The following is an 11,396-nucleotide window of genomic DNA, read 5'->3' on the forward strand; positions in this document are numbered from 1 at the left end:
GCACACTCTCAGTAAGTGCAAGATGTGCAATTGGTGGGAAAAATATCAGAATAGAAAATGCAATTGGTGGGAAATGCTCATTCTTCATTGAGCTTGAGGTATGGTAGACATGTCTGGTGTTGCTGGTAAGGCAATGTGCTTCTGAGTGCAGAGATGGGGTGTTCAGGAGTCCAAAGTGTTTAGTAAAGTCCTAGTTAAGGAGCATGGGCCCCACTTGCTGCAGCAGGACTATTCAGGCTTAGAATACAAGTCTGAAGCCTGGAATAGTATTTCTGGGACTTTGACCAATGCTACAGGTATCTCCTGCACTAGTGAACAATGCAGACATACCCTTGGCCACTGGATTGGGAAATTTAGTATGAGGGATACCCCACAGATGTGTACGTATCAATTTCAGTGAGCAATTGTAAGAGTTAAAATCTGAATATAGTCAAGACAGTTTTCATAATGGTATTCTCTTCTGTTTTCCTTCTACAGCTGCCATAAAGTAAGCTTCAAATGTGAAGTCCCATGCCATGCATATGCTAAGGATGTGAGAAGCATGGGGTATATATGCATCATAATAGTACTGTTCTAAATAATAATTTAATAATAATATTAATAATAATAATAATAATAATAGTTTAATAGTAATTTAGTAGCATTAAAAGTTAAGGACAACTTAGCTGGCATTTAATACAGTTGTATCAAATTGAGCATGCATATCTCAACTGTAAAAGAAAGTATGCATGCCTTAGTCCATAGCACAAAGCAGCAGTTCCATATTCCCAAATAACAGTGAGCATGCATCTCTGAACTGTAAAATGAAAGTATGCATGCAGTAGTCTGTAGGACAAAATAACAGTACAGTATTAGAGAGTAGTCAGCATTTGTGGTTTCAAAAACAACACTTCCCAAATATACAACATACAGTACTGTTAGGTTTTCATCATTATTGCAATGTAACTTCATACCTCTACACCAGTGATACAAATAGCCTGCTGTAAACTGTAATCAGTATAATTGGAACTCATATGTGCAATATATGCAAATGTCAAGGACTGATGGCTGCAATCTGTGCTATAGTGTGCTTCTGTTATTAATTTGGGTAGTCTTAAAAGTAATGAAGAGATTTGTTAGGAGTTTGTAGTGTTAAAAGTAAAGGTAACAGAATAAAGTCAAATAATTGTATCAACACTTTGTATATCACATGTGAATTTACTAATGTTCTCCCTTTTTTTTCTCTCACTCAAGCACTCATCTTCTTTCTTTTTGTTCATTTGTTGTTTTTGTTTTTTTCCCCACTGCACAGCAGGGTAAGCCTGTCCCACGGGATCTTCCTGCCCTGACTCCAGTGGCTACAGCACCACTGCTTAGCATGTCTGGTGCATGACCTGGCAGCACCCCTCTGCTGCCCCTGCACTACCTGGCCCCTCCGGTAGTTCTGCCCTGGAGGATAGGCGTGTTGCTCCCTCCAGGAGCTGTGGCAGAGGTGGTGAGTTTATCACCTGAGAAGAACTGCCAGGGATGGTGCTTAGAATTGTGTGCAGCACTGTGGATACATGCCTATGCCAGACGGAGCCCCTGCTCTCCATCCTGGTTCAGAATACCTGTAGGAGACACAGAGGTTGGGCATTGCAGCCAGTGGTGCAGTGAGGTGACAGTGCTGACAGTCCATTGGATGAGGACTCAATTGTCACTGTTACCCAGCTTGGCATGCATGGGACCTTGATTTCCCCACCCTCTCCCCAACTATGGTGTTCATCCACCTCCTGTGTCCTTTGCCATCCATATCTCTTGTCTTGTTTGTCTTGTCTGTCTGCAAATGCTTCCTCACCAAGCAGGGGGAAGAACAAAGTAAAAGGAGGGCAGGAATGTGCAGGAGGGATGTAGGAAAGAACCACAGTGATCCATTTCTTGAACAGTAAAAAATGTTCAGATGTGCAGAATATTAGCTGAACCTGCAGTGTCAACCCCAGAAAGAGGGGTGACCACAACACAATCATGCTAACTACGAAAACAAAATCACCACTAAATCCAAGGACAACTACAAAGCATTCTATAGCTATGTCAAGAATCTAGATGACAACACCCAGATCTGCTCTGAGTTACAGCACAAAGGCACAAAAATTACAGAACCAACTGATATTGCCAACATTCTGGCAGATCGGTTCAGTGCTAACTTTACCCCCCTCTCACCCCCTAAAGGGCCCATATCTATACAGGAAGAATGCAGAGTCCCTTTAATCACAACTACACAGGTAAAAGCTGCACTCTCTAAAGCCAAAAACACAGCATCCATGGGACCGGACAACATCCTAGGCTGCGTTTTACATGAACTTCAGAACGAACTGGCTCCCCACTTAAGCACCATGTTCAATAATAGCCTCACATCAGGCTTTGTGCCCACTGAATGGCGCACAGCAACAGTTATCCCACTCCACAAAGGGGGAGCCACCACTGATCCCGGGAACTATCGACCTATTAGCCTGACGAGCCTGGTCTGCAAGGCCATGGAACGTATCATCATGGAACTCATAAACAAAGACATTGGTAACCTCCAAACTCTGGATCCCACCCAGTTTGGGTTTGTGAAAGGCAGATCATGCCTCCTGAACCTGATCGACTTCTTTGAGGCAGTCACCAAAGCCGTGGATGAGGGTAAGGTGGTTCACACAGCCTATCTTGACCTCGCCAAGGCTTTCAACACCATCCCCCATTCTGGAATTATAGCTAAACTCACTAAACTAGGTATAAATCCCTACATCATAAGATGGGTTGCCAACTGGCTCACTGACAGAACCCACACTGTAAAAGTTGCAGACTCCAAATCTGACCTCAAGGCAGTGACAAGTGGAGTACCACAGGGTTCTGTCCTGGGACCTCTCCTGTTAGGTATCTACTTCTCTGAAGTACAGGCTAACACAGAAGGCCTCTGGCTGACGAAGTTCACAGATGACTGCAAACTAGAAGCCATAGTCAAGTCCCCAAATGATGTGGACATCCTACAGAAGGGCCTCACTGAGACAGATGCCTGGTGTCAGAGCCATGGCCTCAAGCTCAGTGCCAAAAAGTGCAGTGTCATCCCCTTTGGTAAAAACTCTGTACCCATGAACTACCACATAGGCAGCAATCTACTTAACACCGAATGTGTGATAAGAGACCTTAGGACCCAGGTGGACAGTAGTCTTTCCTTTGATAGTCACATCACCACAGTAGTCAGGAAGTCCTTCTACGTGGCACACCTTATCATAAAAGGGTTCTCATCCAGGAAAAAAGAGGTCATTGTTCCCTCTACTCGTCACTCATTAGACCCATTATAGAGTACAATGCCCCTTTTGGAATGTACCTCACAAGACATCTGCAGCAGCTGGAAAGGCCACAGAAGTACCTCACAAAGAGGATTACTGGCCTCAAACAAATGCTCTACATTGACCGCCTCAAAAAACTCCAGCTTTACTCCATAGCATAGCTCCTACTCTGAGGTGATCTCTGCCTAACATATAAAGCTATGTCAAACCCAGAGCTGTTGGACATGCTACACCTAAAGAAATCCCAATCCCTCCAAGCTACACGCTCTAGGGACCTAAACCTTGTCACCACAATAAACAGGACACGCTGGAGGGATAGATTCCTGTCCCAGAGACTTCCTATACTCTGGAACAAGCTACACATCTATGTCAAGAAAAGTTCTTCATTAGCACTCTTCAAGAAAAATCTTGATGAGTGGATGGGAAATAAGAAATACACCCCGGGGATCACTTTTGTGTCTCTGCTGGACAGTGGCACAGGAAAATAACTTTCTTGGGTGGCGTAAGCTATGGTACCTTGCTGGCTAGGCTTATGAAGACCCTTGGGCCAATAGCCTAGTACCTACCTATGACCCTATGTTGTATAGCCAATTAGATTGAATCAAGTGTGTTAAGATGACATGCATGTGAAATGGTGAGCTAGGTATGGGTCGACATTTTTTTGGAACAGGTGTCCCCCCTTTTTTTTTTTTTTTGTTTGAGAGAGACAGAGAGAAAGAGAGGAATATTGGGGAAGGGACATAGGTATGTCTAGATCAGGTAGGCTGGGTAGGTGTGTAAGCAATTGTGGACAGAGAGGACATACAAGACAAGACACAGGGATAGTGAAGGACACAAGAAGTGGGTGAACACCATGGTTGGGGCGAAGGTGGGAACATCATGGATCCATGGACGTCAAGCTGGGTAACACTGAGAATTGAGTCATCAGGCACTGGACTGTCAGTGTCTGATGTCTGCATCTCCTCATGTTATTCAGTACAATGATAGAGAGCAATGTCTCCATCTGGCATAGGCATGCAAAAACTGTGTGGTGCACAATCCTATGCACCAACCCTGGCAGTTCATCATCTCTGCCACTGCTTCCAGTGGGAGCCACTGGCTTATCCTATAGGGCAGAACTAGCTGAGGGACCAGGTAGTGCATGGACAGCAGAAGGGGTGCTACCAGATTGAATCCCAGATGAACTGGACCTTGGTGCCATAGCTGGTGGAGTGGGGGCAGGTGGATCCTGTGGGTCAGGCCTACCCTGCTGTGCTATAGAGAAAAAACAAAAAAAAACAAGAAATATTAAAAAAAAGAAAAAAGAGAGACAGAGAGAAAAGATAAGGGTTGTGGTGAGAGAAAAACAAGGGAGAACGTTAGCAACTTCATATGTGACATATAATGCATTGATAGAATTATTTGACTCTGTTCTGTTACCTTTACTTTTAAAAGTATCAACTCCTAACAAATAAGTTGTTTACTGTTAAGACTACCCAGCTTATAACAGATACACAATATACTAAAGATTGCAGCAAGCAATCCTTGATGTGTGCTTATATTGCACATATGTGTATTTCAGTTATACTGATTACAGTTTACAGCAGGCCATTGGTGCCACTGCTTTAGAGGTCTGACTTTACAGTGCAATATCAATGAAAACTTAACAGTATTGTATATTTGGGAAGTGTGTTTTTTCAACCCACAATCTCTGACTATTCTCTAATACTGAACTGTTGTTTTGGCCTCCAGACTAATGCATGCATACTTTCCTGTTACAGTTTACAGATGAATGCTCAATTTGATATAACTGTATAATAAACCAATAAAAGTATCTTTACTTTTAATGCTAAAATAACAGTACTGTTCAGATGCATATAGACCACATGCTTCTCACATTAATGTCAATCTAGCGGCATAGGTTTGAGCATTCAGTTCTCAGTCTGTGACTGCTGTGGAAAAAAAAACAGAACAGAATACCATTATGAATACCAATCCTGACTATATCCAGCTTTTAAGTCTTACAAGTAATTTCTGTAAGTGATACTTACACATCTGGGGGGTACCCCCAGTCCTACATTCCTCGATCCAATGGTTGAGGGTATCCCTCTTCTTCATCAAGAGGTCTCTGTAGTGATTCCCACATTGTTCACCATTGCAGAGGATACTGGTATTAGTGGTCAAAGCCCTGGCAAGACTGTTCCATGCATCTGACTTGTAATGTGAGCCACTATAGTCCCTTTGCAAAAGCCTGGGCCCATGTTCATTCGCTATGAGTCCAAAAAAACACTTTGAATTCCTGAACACCTCATCTTTGAGCACGGAATCTCAAAAACAGGTCAAGATCAATGTAGAATGATGTTTTCCCACCAATTGCTTACTGAGAGTGTGCACTTTTTGGTTTTGCAACATTTGAAAGTGTTGTGCATTGCTTACCATTGCACAAACATGATGCTTGAGGGTGCACACTGCCAGGAAATGTGTTTGGTGCGATGGCCAACAGTCTTAGTTGAATGCATCCAGTTTATGTTTGTGGCTGTCTGGGTCCTGTGTGCTACCTGGGTGGGCCATTCAACTAGTTTGTGCACTGATGCTCCTATGTGGAAACCAGATGAGCATAGCCAAACATGTTTGTGCTAAGTGGACCATTATGCAAACAGTGGTCCCAAAATAAAAAAAAAATAAGAAAATAACAAAATAAGAAAAAGTTGAAATGAGAAAACTCAGTCTATGACATACACAGTAGAAAATGTTAGTACACATGAGATATGTCTACATAGGTCTGGATCTCAACTCTTACTCCAATGCACCTATAGAAAGCAAGATGGATGCATTTTCCATCTTTGCAACACTAACAGCTTTGCAGCAAAGAAATGAAATAATTCATCATACAACCAAGTGCAATTTAATTTATACTGATATCAAGGCATAAACTGTTATTTGTACATGTATTATATTTAGTACATTTGGATATAGTGCACTTAGTGATCACACAACCTGTTATGACTATTCCTTGCAAATATATAGCTCTGCCTTACATTTCAGTGTTTCTTGGTTGTTCATCAGTTATCTGACCAGTACTCAGAGACATGCAGTGTGTAGACCAGTCTATATAATTTACTTAAAATGTGTGAGGATAGTAACTTGGAGGTTGGCTGACACAAACAAGCATTGACTGGTCTTTTGGGGGGTTAGCAAAGGTGATTTCCTGTTATGGCACATGCAAGTGTGCACTGTTCTTCTGAGGTGGGGTGGACCTAGGCTGAGCTACTGTTTTGGCATAAACAAGGATATATTGCTCTTGTTAATCTCCTTATTTTGTGTCCTGCCGGTTTGATCTTGTGAGGATTGTGAAGTCAGAAAATTCAATGTGTCTCATTACTTTCTAACTTCTCTCTGTTATGATTTCCCATTACAAATGTATGGTGCTAAACTGAGGGCATGCAGTGATCATCAATACTTTGGAGAGGTATAAATGTATGAATCTTTGATGCCTGAGGCCTCCTACTTGCAATGGACACATATAAGTCAAATAACTCTCTGCTGTCACATGTTATGCTAATTTCTGTACAAATCTCCCACCTTTTACTTGATTATGTACCAAGTCATGAAATACAATGACATGCCATAATATTATTATACAATACAGTACATGTTCAGGACTTACCTTGTAAATGCAGCAGTTGCCACAGTGTTAGTTCAGGGCTGACTGTGATGCAAGCAGTGCACAGCCAATACATGGGGAGGTAAAGCCTCTGGCTCTCAGTTGAGGCTGGCAGAGGTCGCATAGGTCCTGTATTGTGTTTCTGTTCACCCTGCAGCCCTATAAAATGCCCATATTGTGTATGTTGTGATAAGTTAAATGTTGCCTGAAAACTCTTCTCTGTCTCTAGCTCAGTCGGTAGAGCATGAGACTCTTAATCTCAGGGTTGTGGGTTTGAGCCCCACATTAGGTGTGTCTCCTTTGTCCTCGAGGGTGGCCTAATGGTTAAGGTATTTGCCTTACAAACCCAAGGTGCAGGATTCAAGTCTCACAAGGGATAATTGGCTAGGCTTACAATGGCTCGCAAGGGCACTTAGCTTAGTACTAATCTAAGCCTATTGACAGCAGCATTGCCTGCTACCACATACAAATGGAGTTAAGCAGCAGCAGCTCCGAATATTCTGTCTGTGTCGACTTTCTGTATTTGTACTCCATGACTTTTGAAATTCACAGGAAAAAAACAGCATGGAGTCCACATGGTTGCTTTATAACTTATTGAATAACTCCACCAGATTGGTTGATTAGCATGCAGTTCAGCTGCTTATGTTGTAATTAGCATCTCTGAAACACAGGCTAAGACAGATGCAATCCATTAAAAATCTACTCCGTTATAAAAGGGCAGATATGTAGCTAGCCAAACGGATGGTGAGAACACTTTCTATATGTTTGCAGGACTTCACAAAAGTGATTTTTTTTCCAAAGATATCTTTACAGAGGAGTATTGAACTCCAGGAGGTATGCTCCCATTTTTTTACCTACATAATGCATATGCTGGAATATATTAATGAATAATGTAAAGCAAAGGCTTTTACACTTTTATCTGTATGCAGCAGTTTGAAGTGTACTGATGGCATGGCCATGTTTGTCAAGCCATTTCAGAGGTTCATATGATTGACAATACATGAAAATAGAATGCTGTGTGAAAAATATGTACAAATGGTTCAGGGACAGGTCATTTGAAAGCACTTTTAGCATTTCAAAGATTTTTATTAGCAAAATGGTTCATTTGCCTGTTCTTTTGTGGATGGGGGGAGCAAAGACAAGTTACTGTTGTGTCACAAATTAGAATGGACTGTTCTTATGGGGGGGCACAGTTGAGTTACTGCTATGGCACATACAAGGACATGTTGCTCTTGCTACTCTCCTTGTTTTGCATCCTGCCTGTTGTTAGTATTTTACATCTCTAGACTGTTTCATGTTTTTCAGTGGGTACTACTGACTACCTACCTTTACTGTTTTATTTGGAAAACCTTACTTTGTAGTTATGTGTATTATCATTCTTTTGTCTTTTAGGACAGAAACTATGTCAGTAAGGTGGAGACCCCAATTCAGTGAACCAATTCAGTGAAGTGGAAAACAATATTGTTGACTCTGTCTGTCAACATGGGGCATTTCTGCTGGGAAGAGGTTGGTCCAATATGGAACAAAGGCTGCAGTATGGCAGCACATTGTTGACAACATCAGTTCTGTGGGTGGCCATGGCTGGACATATGATCAAGTGCAGCACAGAGTCACTGGCATGATTACCATTGCATGGAGATGAGCAGCTATGGCTGACAAAGTTTGCAGATGACTGCAACTTGGGTGCTGCTGTAAATTCCCTATGTAATGTGGATGTCCTCCAAGAGGGTCTCACACAAACAAATGACTGGTGCCAGAAACATGGCCTCAAGCTGAATGACAAAAATGCATCATCATCCCCTTTGGGGAGAGTGATGTCCCCACATATTATCACATTAATAACAACGTCCTAAGCACAAAATCAGTAGTGAGGGATTTGGGCACCCAGGCTGCTAGCAACCTGACTTTTGACCACCATTTTGCTTTGTACAGAAAGCTTTCTACATGGCCCACCTCATAAGTAAGGGTATATCATCCAGGGAAAAGGAGGCCATAACATCCATATATTCTACCCTTATAAGGCCAATTGTTGAGTACAATTCCCCTTTTGGCATGTACCTTGCAAATCACATACAGCAGCTAGAGAGACCACAGAGGTTCCTCACCAGGAGAATCCAGGGCCTCAGACATCTACCCTACAACAGAGAAGCTAAAAGCCCTGTCCCTCTACTCAGTTTCATGCAGACTCCTCAGAGGTGACCTATGTCTGGCATACAAAGCAATCTCATACCCTGCCTTGATGGGACTGCTGCATATCCGGAAGTCAAGCTCCACTCGAGTAAACCCGCATGCACAACCTCAACCTGGTCTGTGATATCAATAGGACTTGTTGGCAGGACAGATTTGTGTCCCAAGGACTCCCCCATCTGTGGAATAGACTCCCTCTCCACATCAAGCAGAGTACCTCATTATCTCTTTTTAAGTGCAACCTGCATAACTGGATGGGAAACAGAAAATACGCCCCTGGGATTCCACCTGTGTCCCTGCTGGACAGGGGCTTTGGTTCTGACTTGTCTAAACATGGGATAAACATTTGGCTATGCTTATAAGGGCCTCAGGGCCAATAGCCTAATAACTTCCTATGATCCTATGCTCCTATGAGAACAGTTTGAGTTTGTTAGAGGTCATTAGAGCTTAGCAAACAGATGGTAAAAGTTTATTGTAATAATTTAACATTGAAAGGAAGCTAGGTACTTTTTACTTGCAGAGAATGTACCTGAGATAAGTATGCTGAAAATAAACACATAAACCATGTCAAGCATGAGAAGGTTATAAGCTATCCTTCCATAGGCATGCCTTTTTATCTGTTTATTCCTTTCAGTCTTGGAAACGTGTTTAAAGAAAACTTTGAACTTTATATGAGCTAATCTCTTTTTCTACATGTGTGCATACAGTTGAATCTCTCTATTTTGAGAAATTCCAGTAACATGATACTCTGTAATAAAGTGTTTGCATCCAGAATTTCTGACAGTCTGTGCTTTGAATTGAATAGCTGCATGACATTATCTGCTAACAAGAGTTCATTTTCAATATATATGATGGACACAATACTTTTGTTATAATCATTGTTACTCATCACATATCCCAACTATGAGTTTAGGACAGGTATATCTTGTGAAGTATGTAAGTAGCAAAAACCAACCTGTATTAATCAGTACATTCAATTGCATCCATCTGAAATATATTTACAAACAGGAAAAATGACTTTTACATAGGAATGCATTCCAAGAAAGAATTACAGCCACACACATTTAGGCTTCCCTGAAGTGTATCACCATTCATTTATTCTAAAATTACTGTATATCTATATTCCATGCTGGAAAGGTAGTTTTGCTGTGGTAATGTCAGTTAATAAAGTAACTTACAATTTTTGCATCCTTTATCCCATGGGTTTGATTCCCAGCTATTACAATATTTTAACGTTGTATAAGCTCCAACATGAAACTATGTCATAATTCATCATCTTTCTCCTTCTCCTTCTAAATTGCAAGTCTTAAAAGCCATGCCGTTTAGCACTAGAACCATTGTTAATGGGTTGAGCATCAGACATGGCAAAGCTAAATGCCATTTTCACTTTACTGTTATGTGATGTAAGTAGTGCCAGTTTAACTGCCAAGGAGTCCATCTGCTTTCAATTACACAAATATAGTTGGCAAGGCTGTGCATCTTTGTGAAATGCCGGTAACATGTGAGATCTGAAGTGCCAATTCAGAATATTTTGTTAGCTTAACTTTTATAATTATGGCTGGCGAAGGTGACAATGGTGCTAAATTTAGAGCACAAAGGTGGGGTATTGAGGAGTCAGCAGAATTTGTGGCAGTCCTCATGAAGCACTACAGCCCAAGGCTGTTACAGGGGGGATTATAGGATCATAGGAGGTTACTAGGCTAATGGCCACAGGGCTACAAGCCTAGCAAAGTTCAACCCATGCTCCCAATGATGTCTGGTTCAGGCAGACACTAACATCAGCACCTAATTTCCCCTGTCCAAGAGGGACACAGGTGGAACCCCCAGAATGAATTTCTGGCTACCCATCCAATCATCAAAATTGCTCTTAAATAGGGCCAATGAAGGGCTTTGTTTAACATGAAAAGGAAGCTTGTTCCATAGGTGGGGCAACCTCTCTGAGACTAATCTGTCTCTCCAGCAAGTTCTGTCGATGTCACATACCAGGTTAAGGTGCTTTGAGCAAGTGACCCATGTGCAATTTGAATTGTGAATGTACAGCATTTTCATTAAACTTGGGTCAGAGACTGCTCTATATGCAAATCACAGGTCACCTCTAAGCAGTCTGTATGACACAGAGTAAAGTGATGATTATTTCAGTCTGTCAACATAAGACAGCTCTTGAAGACCCTGAATTTTCTTTGTAAGGAACCTTTGCAGTCTCTCCAATTGCTGCAGGTCTTTGGAAAGTAACATACTAAAGGGAGGGCTGTACTATATTATTTGTCTGATGAGAG

This window comes from Protopterus annectens, chromosome 3.part0 (assembly GCF_019279795.1).
Source record: "Protopterus annectens isolate FY-2018-M chromosome 3.part0, PAN1.0, whole genome shotgun sequence".
Taxonomy (NCBI): Eukaryota; Metazoa; Chordata; order Ceratodontiformes; family Protopteridae; genus Protopterus; species Protopterus annectens.